The sequence below is a fragment of the Pectinophora gossypiella genome, chromosome 25 (assembly GCF_024362695.1).
Source record: "Pectinophora gossypiella chromosome 25, ilPecGoss1.1, whole genome shotgun sequence".
NCBI lineage: Eukaryota > Metazoa > Arthropoda > Insecta > Lepidoptera > Gelechiidae > Pectinophora > Pectinophora gossypiella.
In genome coordinates, this window is record NC_065428.1 from 3000609 (window position 1) to 3019343 (window position 18735).

General features: G+C 36.6%; 1 protein-coding gene across 2 annotated transcripts in view; it reads left to right on the plus strand.

The window, feature by feature from the left end:
- Positions 1-519: 519 nt before the first annotated feature.
- The window catches only part of LOC126378106 (homeobox protein OTX1), a 69050-nt gene continuing 50834 nt past the window's right edge, over positions 520-18735 (plus strand). For both annotated transcript variants that reach the window (XM_050026276.1, XM_050026277.1), the window contains exon 1: positions 520-875. The gene's annotated coding sequence lies outside the window, so the exon portion shown is untranslated. The remainder of the gene's footprint in view (positions 876-18735) is intronic.

Sequence of the window (18735 nt, forward strand, 5' to 3'; positions counted from 1 at the left end):
TATTAAAATTACTTTTTAAAATAAAATTTGTTATATTGTGACGTAATCAATCTTTCTTGTGTATGTTTTAAAGTAAAGTAAGTACTTACCTAGATTATAATTTTATTTGATTTATTATTATAATAATAAAAATAATGCATTTTTATTTTATTAACTCTTTAGAAATCATCATAAAGTTAAAGAACATAGGTGTACCTAAATACTTAAAAGTGAAACACATGTGCCTTCGAGCCGGACCGCACGTGCTTGATGGCTCAACGCAACAAACCCCTGAAACAAAGGCCCACTAAATCCCTTTTAATACCGTAGACCACCTATAATCACTCCTTTGTCACACAACTACTGATTTCCCTCGAACATTACTATGAATCGACATAATGACGTTCGAAAACTGTCGCCAAATAGATTGTAAATAGATAATAAACACTGACTGTTTTTTTTCTTTTTACTTACCTGAAAAATGGCGCGCGGTGGGGCGCGGGGGAGGGGACGCGGCGCGCGGCAGTCGGGTCTCGACACGCGACCGCTCGCGTACACCGCATCGCGCTAGGACACTCGAATTTCGAACCCCAATTTCAAACAGTGCTGTGTTACAATCCAAAACGAGGCCTAAACACAACGAATTGTCAAAAATAAAACTTTATTTTTTAATTTTTATTTCTTTTAAAGACTTTCAAGGACGTGCAATTAGGATATTGGGCGCTGATTAAATAGTGTTTTTTTTTTGTATAGATAAGATAGTAACGTCGTAGTCTTTTCGTGCCAAGTGATTGATCGACGCGAGCAATTAACGTTTTAACGTTTTTTAAGTGAAATTTCTAAGTTCTAGTGTTGAGTTCATTAACACGCGAAAGTTTGGATTTTGACGTTGAACGGTAAGTCTTCTTTTTTTGAACAAAACATTCATCACGCATTTATTAAGTCATTAAATTCATAAAGGACCATTCCATACATGTTTTTGAATATATACAAATGATGCAACTTTGTCTTCATCAAGAAATGTCAAAAATTACATAATCATAGTTATAAGTGTCATTGACCCTATGTTTATTAAAAAATACCTACATATACAAACTTTTTGAGTTACTTATTTTTTACTGACCGACAAATAACTTAAAAACTAAACAATGTTTCCATTATTTTTAAGGAAACAATCGTGAAAAAGTGAGATAACTTAAAAAATATAATAAAGGAGTGAATTTGAACAAAAACAATATTTTTAATATAAGTTATGTAAAGTTTAAGTTACAATTGATGAGAAAAACGGCACTCACTTTAGGCCTAACTTAACTAGGTACCTACATACTTAAGTAGCTTACACTTACAAACCGGTATTAATAGATATCAAAACTTGAATTAATGATTAATGTGACCCATTAAATTATTAAAAAATACACGAGAATCGTTGTTCTCTCATAAATTATTATTACCGACTACAAAAATAAACAGAATAGTAAATAAATTAAATATTTATTTTAATAGTAGGCTTTTAAGTTTGTAATGTTATAATGTTAAATTAAATAAAAATAGGTAGTGTTTGCTTTCTTTTGATATTAAAAGATACGCTGTAGTAAAAATTATTTATTTATTATATTATTAAATATAATGCTTATACCTACTGATTTTGAAAAAGTTTTTGGTATTTATTCTTTTTGGAAATTGCTAAATGTTACCAAGTGAATCAACCTAGCTTTATTATTTGGTCAGAAAAAATTACTTCGTAAACCATAAAACTGATAAATTCAAAACTTGCGTTACTTTATCAATGCTGTCATATAATTTGATAGATAGTTTGTTAGATTCCACGTCCTGATTAAGCAAAGATAAGTATTTTTATTAATTACACAGATTATCTGATTTTGTGTCAATAGCAAGTTTTATTTATGAATTTAGCAATAGAGGATAAGGCCTGATATACCTATTTTACATGAAAAAAATATTCAGCATAATCATAAAGTTACCTTAATTACATAAGCAGAGTCAGACATCTTATTAAATATCATAAATATTTAAACCATAGATTACAATCGTTATACTATTATATTCCTTCGAAATTGCTTTTGTATTTAACAAAATACAGAGTACAATGATTATTGTGACATTCACCGGGAAGAGAGAGCACAGATAAAATTATGTAAAATGGCGCAAATTTACCATAGACTAATATAACAATGTTTTAATAACAATGACCGGGCTTTTTTCCGAGATCGAATCTATAGTCCATTGATCCCGTAATTGAAAATGACCGGGATAAAAGCAGCATGGATTTTGTGAATTTTCTGGGCGTGCAAAAAACCATTGCATTCTGTTTTTCTTCTTGGAGTCGATGACACATTATTTGTAATCGCAATTAAAATTGGTACATGCCTGAATAGATTGAAACCTTGAGATGGATATAGGGTACTTTCCAAGAATGGACTTAAAGTACGTTCCAGTGACGGAGTGCTTTAAACGCGGACGAAACCGACGGAAAGCTAATAGCTGATATACAGACAGACAGACACACCAAATTAATTAAAACCACTTGCATGCTAGTTATCTTCTATTATTTTACTTTTTAATTAAGGCACTTATAAACTTTTAGTCGACTTTTGACAAATTTTACGTTTGACAGATCCTATTTTTAGCAAATTTAGGAAAGAGTTTGATGTGTCGGATGAAAATAAAGCTGTTATATTTAATCATAAATAAACACTTGAATAGAACAGTCAATGTAATAATACTATTTAATATATACGAAATACGCGAAAAGGCAGACCTCTAAAAATATCAAACAACAAATTGGCAGAATACATAGCATACAGCAACAATAGTAATAGTCACCAACAGCATCCACCCCTCGCAATTCAATAATAATTTATTTTCCTGCGGCAACACTGGGGTTGGAACGCCCAATGTATCCGCGCAGCACAATGATATCATAATTCGGGGGGTGTATTTCTATGATATGTACCTATTGTAAAAATATTTTATTGCTTTTTATACAGATAAAGAAGATTAGCAACTATGATAACTTTTTTCTGCGCCATTTTGTTTTATTTACGGCCATGAAAAAAAAATATACGATATTATATTATATATTATTATATTAAGTATATATAATTCATAGTTACTTTTAAATTAAAATTATTTTAGCACAAACCTAATTTATTACACGAAAATGTTAAACAGATAATATTTTGTTTCAAACGGGCTAGTAATAATACATATTATAATTTATAACTTAAATTAAAATACTCTTTCTCTCTCTTTATTTTTAAAATACCCTTTAGCGGCTCAATAATAACCCTGATACCAGGGTTGATGAGGTTGGTACTCCACCTTACAACCCACACGATAGAATATTATATTATAATGTTACCCTATTGTACGCTAGTTTCATATTCATCGCTAAATATCTAAATTACATACTCAATTATACATTAACATAACCAATCTCAAAAATTCATAGTAGTTAATTTACTTACCTATTTTATACTTACTTATCTATTATGACTTTAGAGCCAGAAGACTTCTCTTACAATACGGATACACAAGGAACTAGGTACCAAAAAAATACCGAAATAATCGTCAGATTATTCGCTTATCCTTAACAGTAAATAATGCATTGGTATAAGACATCAATGAGTACTACACTAAACGGCCTCCGTGGTGCAGTGGTTTGAGCGTTCGCCTCACGATCCGGAGGTCCCGGATTCAAATCCCCGGTGGGGACATATCACAAAACCACTACGTAATCCCTAGTTTGGTTACGACATTACAGGCTGATCACCTGATTGTCCGAAACTAAGATCATCCGTGCTTCGGAAGGCAAGTTAAGTCGTTAATCCCGGTTACTACTTACTGATGCAAGTTAGTAGTCGTTACACGAGTCATGTCACCTCACAACCCACACGATAGAAGAAGAAGTACTACACTAAAAAACTTGGAATAAAAAACAATTGGCCAACAATTGGTAACAGAATCTCTATAATACCTCAAGCGATAAAAAACCTAGTGCATCTACCAGTATCATTATTAAATAAAATATATTTTTATTCTTCAGAAAATACAGTAATCAATTTTTTTCTTTTTTAATAATAGTGTTTTAATTTTTTTCTGAAAAGCTACATTGATTATACTATGAGTCTAACTGTATAACAGAGTAGAGTCGCGACCAACCCCTGGGCGTGACGCTCCGCCCCACAACCCATAATTTACGCATTTTTTGGGTTACGACATTTTACCTCACCCCTGTTGGTTTTTCGGAAATTGCGTTCGGTCGTTTTGATTTAATTTTTTTGGGTATTTTTATGTGCAGAGATCTTTTTTGTTATGTTTATGTAGAATTATTTTTAGTATATTATTTACGAACTAAAATTTTATTTATCCTATTCGGACTCCGTACAAACAATAATATATCTGAACAGTGCCATTTTTTTTTTTGGGAATGCAGCCTGTGACATCCCTTTTTAAAGTATCAGTGTAGTGTGCATCTCTCTTTATTTAATAGCTACGCTCTTGTCGGTAGAGTAATCGCCATTCCTCTCTTCTTCCCGCCAAATCCTTCACCTCCTGATACGACACGACCTGCACCTTCTCTTTTATTTGTTTCATAAATGTTATCCTAGGTCTACCCCTTCCTCTCTTCCCTTCAAGTTTTCCTTCTATGATGTTTTTTATAAACAAATCGTGTCGTATCAGGTGGCCAATGATATGTCCTCTCTGGTTTTCTATAGTCTTTATTATGCGAGGTTTTCACTAAGCGACGGAATGCCCCTTTCAAAAGACAGGGTATTCTAGGACCATCAATTGCCCAGAGATCTCATCACCCATAAAGTACCTATTTACTCCTCATTTCCTCTATCTATTTTTTTGACGTGACTTATTGTAGATTTGCCGCAGGCATTACTTACTTGGCCGGATCATTTCCTCTATCGAACGATCTAGAATCTTATCTTAAATAAAAATCAACTGCCAATTACATATTTTGTTTGTCTGTTCTAAAGGATGTCTTTGAAATCCATTTAAGTAGTAAAAAGGTGTTTAATGGTACTGATTCCTGCAGACACCATCTAATTTTATTTTAAGTTAAGAAATGGAAACAGACGGATGCTTGACAGCTGTCAATATTAAAACGAATGAGGGAAGGAATGAATAACGCGGGCCAATCAAATAGGTCTCGCTGTTATGCAAACCGGTTGTCGTGTACTGTCAACTTAATTCTGACGGGTTATTGGCCATTGTAATTTTTTTAGATTTGTGCCTAAAATTGACGTGTGTTCCATAAATTTTATCCCTGTCGATTACCTGTCCCTTTCCTTTTCAGCGGATAAGAAAATGACGGGTATAACTTAAAATAAAATTTAGAAGTAGCACCAATGGTGCTGATTCCTGTAAATACCAACTTAATTTTAATTTAGTTTGATAGTTCTATAACTTACTTTATCTCTGTCTTGTTCACGTCGTAAGTGAAGGACGTCGCTATTGTTAGAGGTGTCAGTCTAAAATGAAATAAAGTTTTGGCTGTCAGAATCGCCACTAATAAGTATTTTAATTGACGATTGATTATCGATTGTAATTTTTTTTTTGAAGCTTCTGCGGGTTTATTATGTATGATTTGAATATGCTTTCCCTTATTATCTTTTTTTTAATATGAATGTTGGTACTGACGAAGCCTGTGGTGGATTTACATTCTGTTTATTATTATTATTATTATTATTATTTCTGAATAAATTATAATAAAAAACAATCGAAATATTCCCTATTATAAAAGTTTGAGGTTAACCAGGTTTCTGTAGCATTACAGAAATTAATTAATCTGCATAGATTATTGAAAAGTTATTTTATTTTGTATTTAAATTAAAAAATAAACAACTCACAGAAAGCTCGAATATTGAGTACTATATTACTTACCGATAAGTCTACAATTATACATGTAGATTTTAACTAATGGTAAAAATAACACTTTAGCAATTTTTAAATCATTCCGGCTTCGCAACAGAAACGTTACTAGGGGTTTACGGGTTCAAGTCCCATCCGAGTCAGGAATATTATTCGATTTTTAATTTTCTTTTTGTGAGTTTCCTAAGGGGTGTGAAAAAAAAATCAGTAATGACATAACCAAACTAGGGATCACAAAGTGATTTTTGAGCCCTACCGGAATTCGAAGTCGTACCTTACCTCCGGACTGCGCTCAACCACTGGACTTCTGAAGCCCTATATTTGTTTATAAAGAGGGACTTTAAACAATATAGATGGCGCTGTACAGATTTTCCTTCGTGTAACCTTCTTATATCATGGATAACAGACATGTGCATCTTTCATCTTTGTTTTTGGGTATAAATGATGCCCCTTTTTAGAAAGAAAGAAAGAAAGAAACATTCATTATGTAGGACACCACAGACACGGATTACATATATATACATTATATTATAATGACATCACATCAGAAGTCAACGCACACACGAAATATTTTCTATATAGAAACATGGATAACGAACACAGAAACTTATACCTAAATTAAAATGTGACGTCATGTCGGCTTACCCATGTGTAGTGGGTGGTGTCCCGTATAAAAGGTCCTCACTCAGCTTATGCCGCGGCGTGAGCCGCGACGCTGGTATTCTGTGAGACCTGAGTAATGAGTGAAGTACGGACATCGCGCCACCATATGTACATATACTTACTTACTATTATAGGTTACTTAGATATTATCATAATATAATTACTACATTATATAATTACAAATAAAATAAAATATAGATGTAAATAAGTATAATATATATTAATTATATATTGTGCAAACTCATAAAGAAAAACAAGTAAATACAATCGTGAGCAGGTTTACACAAAGGCACAATTACATCTTCCACCCATTATTATTCTGATTAAAATAAAGAGAAGCAATATAGGTAGCAACATAATTGTGATGTAAATATCTGCTTCTGCCATTATATTGTACGTATATTTTGGAATAATTATGTGTTATGAGAAAATAGGTAATTATCACGTTAAAGCTATAGCTTTGTGTAATAAAAAGGGACATCATTTATACCCAAAAACAAAGATAAAAGATGCATATGTCCGTTATCCGTGATACTAGAAGGTTAAACGAAGGAAAGTCTGTACAACGCCATCTATATTGTTTTGGTGAACGTAGCCTGGAAAGTCCTCGCTGGCTTTTTTAATTGCTATTAGTTAGGAAGACCCTACGTTAAACGCGTGTCCCTAATTAGCATGGATAAATCAGTTATCTGCACTGTGCACGTTATTTGTGCAATGAATTAATTAATATAAAGGGGTTAGATAAACTGCATGTCGAGGGCTCGAATTGAGATGTAAACTTATATGGATTCCTAATGGGGTGGGCAGAGCCAGGAGTAATCAGAAGACCACTGAAACAGACTTAAAGTAATGTAAAAGCGAATGGTCAACTGACAGACTCATTCATTATATTAGGCTTAAAGTACAGGGGTTCCTTTTAGGACTAAGTGTTCACTAAGACGGGCTGTTTGAAAATTCATTCCCTAAGGGGAAAAATGGGGCTGAAAGATTGTTTAAAACTTAGTCATTTTTGAAATTAAAAGCATCCGCACTTACGTACCGTAAGTGATAGTAAAGTTAGTAAGTAAACACTAAGGTGTATTTTTAATAATTCAAAAAAAAAATCAAAATATTTATTTCGGAAACTAGTCCATATTTAGTTAGAAACAAAAGGCTTAACCTAGTATTAGTAACAGATTCGAAAGACGAACAACATAAAAATAAAACACAAGAGACCGGCCCGAATCACCGAAGCCGCGGACAGCTATGTAACAGCGTGCAATCGCACCCAGCGGTTCAGCAGCGGCGAGTCGTACCGGTCCACCAATGCGCTCATGATGGTGTTGGGGCTGGCACGCACACGGCGCAACAGAGACGCACAGCGCTTACGCATGATCGCGTGGAAGTCGTCTACGCGCGCCTCGCAGAACATACCGGAGGCGCTACAGCGTCGCGACAGCCCCAGCAGCGCTCTGAACGCATTGTTGTATTGCACTCTCAGGTCACTGTATATACGCTTCGTAAAGCTGGTCCACAAACCGCACCTAAAACCGCAATAGGTACCTGGTACATCTTTTAAAGAGTTAAAAGAAGGCTTGAAAGTTTGTCATCATAATCATAAACAGCCTATATACGTTCCACTGCTGGGCACAGGCCTCCGCTCAATCAACCGGAGGGGGGAGCATACTCCACCACGCTGCTCCACTGCGGATTGGTGTAGGTGATTTTACGGCTAATAGCCGGGACCAACGGCTTAACGTGCCCTCCGAGCCCGGCCTTTTCTTGAATCACCTGATTGTCTGTAAAGTAATATGAAAGTTTGTATGAAACATTTTTTAAGTTTTAGAAGCATGTTTGGTACAAACGTTTCCTATGTTACGTGAGTCAGCAGTAAGAGGTTTTTGCAAATTAAACCCCTAAAGGGTTAAAAAATGGATGACAGTTTTTATGGAACTTTGTGATTTTGAATCCTAAAAGCAAAAGCATAAAACTCCCATGCGGGCGGACAGCTGGTAAAAAAATAAATGTAAACATTTAGGAATCAGTCAGATAATCTGCATTATACTTTCTACAAGCTTGTTAATATAAACCAAAAATGCATATAATAATCTAAAGTCTTCAAAATTACTATTAATCTGACAATTGTAGTGTATTAAGCTTGTACATTCTGTTAAAACGCGAATCTGTTCACAATATCGGAGCATTAACGGAAAAAATATCGATAAAGAATTGATAATTGTACGATAATTTGTTGATAATTTTACAGTAACATTATTGATAAATTCCGGTTGTCAGGATATACCATTATTATCTCGATTGATGAGTTTTTTCAGTGTAATCTAATTTCGAAATCTTGGTAAATAGCCGTGCTATCTTTAGAGTTCATTTTATCGAGTTACCATCGAAAAATACCATAGTATTCCGTGTCAAATGATTTGATTTATAATTAATCGATTCACGACTTGCTTAATCGGTAATCTACATAGGTTAGGTACTTTGCCAGTGATATATATATAAAAAAAAGAAAAAAACATTTAACAACAGCAATTTCATTTCTTTTGAGTTATAATGTCGTTTACTTTATTTTATCTTTTGTATCGATTCAGTACGATCTACTCTGAACCGGCGTGCGTGTATGAAACGATTGATGAATGTGGAGGAAGCAAGATAAGTATGTCAGGATCGAAGCAAATGGAATTCCATAGTCTCTGCTTACCCCGATGGGAAATAGACGTGAGTTAGGAAATAGAAGTATGTCATCAACCCCCTTGCATTACCCCGTTTTTCACAGTACTTACCTAACCTGAAGATTATGAGTTATGTATGTATGTATTGTAATGTATTTCTTTTTGTGTAGGTATGTTAAAAATGATTTATATGCGATAACTAATATATGATTTGATTAAGAAATAGATTTATAATCTTCTTCTTCTATCGTGTGGGTTGTGAGGTGGATTACCAACCTCAACAATCCTGGTGTCAGGGTATATTGAGCCGCCAAAGGCCCCTGACATGGCTCAAGTAACGATTACTCACTTAAATCAGTAAGTGGTCAGTAACCGGGACCAACGGCTTAACGTGCCTTCCGAAGCACGGACCATCTTACTAATCAAACTAGGGACCACAAAGTATTTTTTGTGATATGTCCCCACCGGGAATCGAACCCGGGACCTCCGGATCGTGAGCCCAACGCTAATAATTATTATTATTAGTACCTATAACTAACAGGTTAGTCCACGCTTCATGCGGCAGCGTATTTCGGTAGCTGTATACTGGTGCTACAACAAAGGTAGTGCCTCGTCAGCCCGCGTCTGCGCAGTCATGTCCAATTAGAGCCGCGTGAGCTGTGGCTTACCTGTACTCACGCGCACACAAGTTGTCAAGTTGTGATATGATTATTTCTATAGTAGAACTTGACAACAGTAATTTAGGCTGTGGTCTACTGTGGCCTCTAGGATTTGTGCCTGGTTTATTTATTTATTTAAAAAAGTACAACCACATCACACATATTGAGCTTATTCCATAACTTAACTAGGTATTCTGACTGATATGTGTAACAATAACGGTGTACATAGCACTCACAATGCATTTAAACTAATTTACAAATTTAACAGTAGCAGAAAGGTAATTAAACTTAATGAAACTAAACTAAATCAAAACATACAAATAAACTTTGGTGGTAGACTTAAAATATTAACTCAAAAAGTGTCGAATAATTTTAGACCTGAAACTGTGTAACTTGTCATGAAATATGTCCACATCAATTCCAGCATTCTTCTTCTTCTATCGTGTGGGTTGTGTGGGGTGTGGGTGGATTCCAGCATTAATATTATTATACTCCTTAAGCATCCTGACAGTTGGTGACTGTTGGCTCAAATTTGGTTAATGGCAATAGGCATCCCCCCCCCCATGTAATCATAGAAGTAAGTAGTAAAATATTTATTTCCTCTACAAATAACATTGTTCTTATACTAGTTTACAATCATTTTATAACATGAATATTAATAATATTTGTAGAGGCTGGAGCCTAAACTAGGGTACCCTGTGTTATAGGTCTCCAGGCCTCCACCTCCAGGAATACGGTCATTAATAATGTTATCAATAGAGCAGTACAAAGAGAGAAAATAAAAATAAATATGTAAGAAATATGAGAAAAGTAACTTTTTTTTTATTTTATTTATCATAGATACAATTTAATGCTACATTTTAAATAGTTAACATCGGAAAAAACTGTTCTCCTCAGCCACAACACCTTGCGAAATGACGTAGATTCAAAAATGTTAAATAGGTTAGTTTCCAACTAACTTAAAAATACTGTTACAAAAAGGTAGTGTGTGTGTGTGTGTGTGTTCGTATTACTGTGTGTTCCACTATTCGCATGGAATAAGGAAAATACTACGTATAGAACGGCCACTCTCCGCTCGCCTCGATCGGTTTACCTCACCCCCCCTCGGTCTTACTTTAGTCTTCAATCGTATTGGACGTCAGAAACCACACACACAGATGCGCATGTACAATAACCTCAATGTAGTGTCTGTGTGTGTTTTTTGTATCTTCTACTCTTCTTCTATCAAAAATATGCTATATTATGCCATATAAAAAAAAAAAAATATGCCATACTACGTATGCTTTATTATTATTATTTTTTATGCTTTTTTTGACCACCAACCCGCAGTGGAGCAGCGTGGTGGAGTATGCTCCATACCCCCTCCGGTTGATTGAGAGGAGGCCTGTGCCCAGCAGTGGGACGTATATAAGCAGTTTATGTATGCTTTTTTTGCATCTTCTTTTTTTTGTATGAAGTGTCCGGGGTGTGATTACACCTAACGAGCGAGTAATGGTAGTATAGATATACTATACCTGTCATTTTCTCATCCGCTGAAAAAGAAAGGGACAGGCAATCGACAGGCATAATATTTATGGAACACACAAGAGTTTTAGGTAGAAATTTAAAAAACCCTCCCAAAGTTTTATATTGGTCAATAACCCGACAGAATTAAGTTGTCAGCATACGTTACGTGGTCTAACAGTAAGCTCGGTGAGGTGTGGGTACTTAGTTCATCTTGCGATAGATGTATCTCTGTCCACCTCATTGGGAACATAATCGTGAACTTATGTTATGTTAACCCTGACACCAGGGTTGATGAGGTTAGTAGTCCACCTCATAACCCACATTAGAAGAAGTCATGTTACTGATTTTTGATACCAACTGTACTTTCTCAGAAATATTCATAGTTAGTTTTGATATTCGTCTGTTTCATGCAAGTTGTATGTCAGCAGAGAGAAACTAATTTTACATACATACATAAACTCACGCCTATTTCCCACCGGGGTAAGCAGAGACTATGGAATTCCATTTGCGTCGGTCCTGACACTTCTCTTGCTTCCTCTACATAACCTAATATTAAAACGATTTACTTATAACATAACTCAACAACTACACAGCATCACGCTCACATCCCGGAAGGGGTAGGCAGAGGTGTATTGGTGCACCCACCCACTGCTCACCAGTTATGTTTTGTCATTTGTTCTCCTCAGCCACAACACCTTGCGAAATGACGTAGATACAAAAATGTTAAATAGGCTAGTTTCCAACTAGTCAAATCAGTTACTTTTTACTAAACGTCAAAACACGAAATTACTATGGAATTTGTATGAAAAAGCACACTGTGACGTCACAGAAAAACGTGATAAAATGTCGGACTTATTATTACGATTTTCTTGATTAAAATTCATAAATAGGTTAAATAGAAAAAAGAAAATGTTTTTCGTTAGTTTTAGATCTGTCTTTATTTAGTAATCTGAATTTCATGATTTATCTGGAACCTAGTTCACGACTCAATTGACCTTCAACAAGTTGAAATCCATTTACTGGGTCAAAGATAAATTTTAAATGCTAATCTAGAAATAGAAGCCAGTCTAAGATGACCAAAATCCAATTTCATTTTACTTCATCATCAGCCCATTAACGTCCCCACTGCTGGGGCACGGGCCTTCCCTATGGATGGATAGGGATAACGGGCCTTAAACCATCACGCGGGCCCAGTGCGGATTGATGGTTATTAACGACTGCTAATGCAGCCGGGACCAACAGCTTAACGTTCCGAAGCACGGAGGAGCTCGAGATGAAAAGTAATTTTCTTTTTTTTTTATGGTCACCCATCCTATGACCGGCCTTTGCGAACGTTGCTTAACTTCAACAATCGCAGACCGAGCGCGTTTACCGCTGCGCCACCGAGCTCCTCAACCTCATTTTACTTACCTATTGCCTTATTTTCGAATTTTATTTATGGATTAAGTAACAACGAGTATGACATTTGACAGCTTTCATTGATGACGTCACAGGACAGTATTTCCCTCAGAACAATAACTAAAGCATAGAAGGAAGGCTAAAATAAGAATTCAGAAACTATAAACCGGCTCTCTTCTAGCTTACGACACAAACTATGAGTGAGAAAAGGACAAATGATTCGCTCTTTGCTTCATTTTTTCCGAGGTTGTCACAACATGAAATGTCATTTGGACCTATTGGACTCATTTTAACTCGGCCAAATACATAGTAACATACATAAGAAGATTTTACTTATATTTACCGAACTATTTGACACGGTCGCGTCAACTTTGTTTACGAGTGTCTTGTGTTCAGATTGTTTTAAGTGATAATTTAACAATATTTTTCCAAATAAATGGAAAGAAACTTTTATTTATATCAAATAATTGAGTGTCTCGACTCTGTGACATTATGTCTTGTGTGGTATGGGGCTGCAGCTCACATTCAGGAAGAAAAGAAAATAGCCAACAACTTCCGTCGTTTCATCGGTAAGTTTTTTGTAATTTTCTAGTGAAATGTGAACTGCTGAACAATTTTAGGAAAGTAATATGTTTTGCTGAATAGATTTGTAGCATAAAATATTTGAGATATCCATTATATTATACGTTTCATCGATGAATACGGAATTGATTTGAGGTTATGTTGATTGTCCATAGTGATGTACTAAAATTATCGATACTTTTAATTTTTAGATTTCCTGTAGACGATAACAAAGAGAAAGAATGGATAATTCGCATTAATAGACGAAATTGGATTCCAAATAAGTACAGCCGTATTTGCTCGAAACATTTTACTGCGGATTCATTTATGTGTGTTCCTAATTCGAAGTGGAGACGTCTTCGAGACGATGCTATTCCTACATTGAACATTATAGATCAGACAGATGAAATGGTAATTACGGCCGAGCACCACACACCCGAAGTCTCGACGGCAAAAGGGACAAAATTGTGGGTCCGCGTTAAATTCCCATATTTCGCCAGTTTTTGGCTAGCGGCCCACTCGGCAGCCGGCCCTGCGGTTCGAGTAGTACGGGGCAGGTGCGTTGCTGCAAACCTGCAAGCGCAGGTCGCGTCCCACAATAAAGCACGCCCCCTCTCCTAGGGTATGAGCGTGAGCCCATCGGGCCTCTTACCGTCTGTGCGGCTTAGACCCGGCGGTTCCAATTTGCACGGCACGTCGATCAACACCAGTGCACGGCGGATGACATCATAAATAAAATCGAATATTACAAAATACTTACCGATGAAACGATAACAGTTGGCTATTTTCTTTCCTTCCTGAATGTGAGCTGCAGCTCCAAACTAATATAAACCAGACAATATAATCCAAAAATGGTTAGATACTTACCTATCAGAGACAGAGTCTCCTTTCATCAAGAAGAAGATTATTGCGTCCTACAAAAAGAAATCTTGTAAAAAAAATGATCGAGATTAATTGTAAGTAAATTTAATTTTATCGACATATTACTAAAGTGAAACCCAACACTAGGCAATGAAAAACTTGTGACAACCTACGAAATTACGAAACAATTTTTGTATATGCGTCTTTGTCTAACATTACGCCGGTTCCGTAAGATAAAGTAGAGCAGAATTATAGAGTTCTGTTGCTATTTTAGCCTTCCTTCTATGCTTTAGTTATTGTTCTGAGGTATTTCCATACGAACTCCGAAGAAAACTTTCGTTTTGACGTTTCGTAATAAGTATCTCATTAGACTAGGATGTCGAGTAGCCTATTACGATGTTGAATAAATGATTTTGATTTCTAATTTCGTGTAATAAGCGACACTATTGCCATTAACCGGGCAAAAATCCTTGAAACCAATTATCATATCATATAGTGATATCAATTATCTACGATCATTTTTTTTTTCATTTTGACGTGACTTATTGTAGATTTGCCGCAGATGGCATTACCTGATCCTATCTATTATTTATCCTGAAGACATTAGCTGATCGATACACATCGCCGCTTTGGAGATGTTTTGTGCGTAGGGTGACGATCACGGGAACTTACCCGTTCACGTGATGGTCATGAATGCGTGCAAAATATAATTTTCATTACTAACAATAGTTTTCATAAGTCACTTCTTACTAACATAATATGGATGTAATTTTTTGATCCGAAATAAACAATTTTATTTATTTATTTATTACCTACTTGGCCGGACAAATGGGGAGCGCTGAAGGCTCTCACCCGGTAATATCTATGATCCAAACATGATTTCAAACTAATAAAGTCGAATTCAGTGGTTTAGAGCCCGAATCGGACTTCGAACTCGCGATACTATGATGTAGTCACGCGTTCCCCGAACTGGGCCATCACGGATTTTCAACAACAATTTATCTTCTACTTCTTCTATCGTGTGGGTTGTGAGGTGAATCACCAACCTCATCAACCCTGGTGTCAGGGTTATTATTGAGCCGCCTAAGGCCCCTGGCGTGACTCAAGTAACGACTACATACTTACATCTGTAAGTATCTGTAAACTTTATAATTATGACAACTAATGGTACATAATTTCAGCACTGTTTACAAATAATTCGCTGGGCTCAGTGACTGAACTTTTGCTCTTTGATTGTACCTCTGACTACCAATTGGGACATGGTCGTGATCTTGTATCATTATAATAATAACAGACTTAATACGGCCTTTGTCGTCCAGAGGCTGAGCGAAGGGCTCATCATCCGGAGGTCTTGGGTTCCATCTTCTTCTTAACGTGTCGATGGCAAACTAAATAGTATCGGCCCAAAACTTGGCAACAAATATGGCGCTATCTTCAGCGCTCATCAGATCCTCCTGCGTGCAGGTGTTCGGGCACGCAGGACACGATGTAAGATGTTCCATCGTTTGGGGAACAGTGTCGCACTTGCACTTTAAGTCTGAGCCATCCGAGAAACCCCACCTGAACAAATTGTCCTTACTTCGGCCCACCTGAGTCCGAAGTCTATTTAGAGACTTCCAGGTAAGCCAAGGCAAATCAAGACCTGGCGGAGGTCTCTCGGACGGCGAAGCAAAAGGTTTTGGGAGGTGTACCCGTTCCTGCCAGATCCTGCATCTTTCCTTAGAGCGGTCATCATCATGTAGAGGCGACACACACTTGGGTTCCATAAACCTTTGACTGATCAGCTAAGCTCGTCATAGAGTATAAATACTCTACATACAAATTGGAGTTTAATCACAATATCTCGCATAATAAAATATTTACCATTACGGTATAGAGGTTGTTAGGAGATGACGAAGCGAATCACAGAGTGTGTGCTATGGGAAAATAACTTGTTTTATGTAGCTTGTAAGCAAAACGCACTTATATATACTACTTTACTATTCTATCGCATTAGGTCCTACCTGTAATGATAGTGTATTGAAGTTGAAATAAATAAAATAAATAATAAATAAATGTGTGTCGTAGATTTTACCTGAATAAACATTTTTATTATTACGTATATTATTATAACTTAATGACCTGACCCCGCCGGTGTGGTCGACGATTTCCCTCAATCAGCGCTTATCGCTATCGACCCACTAGAGTCGATTAATTCTTTCAAATATTTTTCCTCTCAGACGACACCCTGAGTCGAGGTTCGCGCCCAACTGGGCACCCTCAGGCCTGTTGTCTTAAACGTTTTATCGGGTGAGAGCCTTCAGCGCTTCCCATTTGTCTGGCAAGTAGTTAATGCCATCTGCGGCAAATCTACAATAAGAAGTAGTAGTATAAAAAGCACTTAACGACCAGGGGGATTAAAATGGCCACATCGAAGCAATTCATGCAATTTTGCAATATTGCAATTTGACACTTGCGCATATAAAAGTAAACAATGCAAGCAAATGTCAAATAGCAATATTGCTTTCTTAGATGAAAGCAAAATTGCTTCGATGTGGCCATTTTAACCCTCCCAGCGCTTCATCTGTAAGGTATTTGCACCGATTAAGGGCCGGCTCCTAATAAGGACCATGGGCAAAAACTCACACTTCTCAATTTCAAAACTGCATCAAATTTCCAAGTTATCCACGAAATTAGAAGATTAAACGAAGGCCGCCAACAGCCTCCGTGGTCTAGTGGTTAGAGCGTTAGGCTCACGATCTGGAGGTCCGGGTTCGGTTCCCGATGGGGACATTGTCGAAATCACTTTGTGAGACTGTCCTTTGTTTGGTATGGACTTTTCAGGCTTGAATCACCTAATTATCCGAAAAAGTAAGATGATTCCGTGCTTCGGAGGGCACGTTAAGCCGTTGGGCCCGGCTATTAGTCGTAAAAACACCTCCACCAACCCGCAGTGGAGCAGCGTGGTGGAGTATGCTCCATACCCCCTCCGGTTAATTGAGGGGAGGCCTGTGCCCAGCAGTGGGACGTTTATAGGCTGTTTATGTTTTTATGTTAAACGAAGGCACCTCTATACAGCGCCATCTATTATTTTTGGAACGTAACCTAGAAGGTCGATCATTGACAATTCGTCATCATAGTGATCATAATTTCGGCGTCGATTGTCCAGCACTGGCGCCACACGTTCAAACACAATTCAAATCTACAATTCATATGTTCCATGACCATACCATATTTAATCTTCGTCCGTGACTGCGCTAATCCCTGTTTAACTCGAGATTAACGACTCTTTGATTAGCTAACCGCGGTTCAAAAATAGTTACATTGTGCAACTGGCGTCGTGAGTATACTGGCTGTGGTTTGTTTGTTTATATTTATTAACCGACTTCGAAAAAGGAGGTTACTTTTTCAATTTATTTTGTCTATGGTTGTCGGTCTATTGCGTGATTAGATGAGTTTTTAAACGTGTGAACACTCGCTTGTAATCCAAAATGGGTTGGGAAGGCTACAGGTAATATTGAGTTATTGAGGACAGAAGAGGCAAGATTGGACACTTAATAAGACACGAGGAATTTTATTAAAAATATCATATAAGGAGAGCTCCTAGGAAACGGTTCACGAGTTAATTCCGCCCACTCCATTCCATCTACGGACAACTAGACGTCGGCAGGCATTTCATCCTTATGTTGTGGATATACCACCAATCCGCACTAAACGTTTTGCCTCTTCCTTTTTGATGCGAACAGCGAAGGACTGGAACTGTCTGCCGTCGTCTGCTTTTCCAACTCGTTATAATTTGGGAGTCATCAAAGCTAGAGTGAATAGGCATTTGCTAGGTACGTGTGATTCACCTACCACATTGTCACTTACCATCAGGTGAGTGAGATTGTACTCAAACGCGAGCCTATTTTATTAAAAAAAAGAAAGAAAGGAAGGGGAAGACCAAGAAGAACTTACATGGCATAGATTAGAGAAAGATTAAAAAGGATCATAATTATGTTCATACATACATACATAAACTCACGCCCGTAATCCCAAATGAGGTGGGCAGAGCCACAAGTAATCAAAGACAACTTGCAGCCACTGTAATTATGTTCCTATTACTTTTTTAATTAAACCACCACCGGACTTTGTATTCTTAATCTTTAAGCAAAAATTGTTTTATCATAGGGCTACAGGGGAAACTCTAGTGCAGGGCCCGCTATTAACTTGTGTTAATTTTACTTTATTTGGTAAATAAATCATTTTTACTTTTTTTAATTCAAAAACGTATTTTGTATATAAATAGTATCCATTATTCCGACATGTCAACGCATTCAGAAACCGGTTTGCCGACTATAATTACTTTTATTACGCCAAACAAAGTGAGTGGCGTCGAAACTATTATTTTTTTACGCAAAGGGCGTCATTCAGTAGTCTCTGCCCTACCCCAGGGGGTAGCATACTAATTATTGTTATTGTACACAGATAGGACGTATATACGCGAACATCTGCCTGCGGGAAAAAAAGAATACTTATATTGTCTATGGTTATCAAAATGGCGGCAGTTTTTCCAGCTG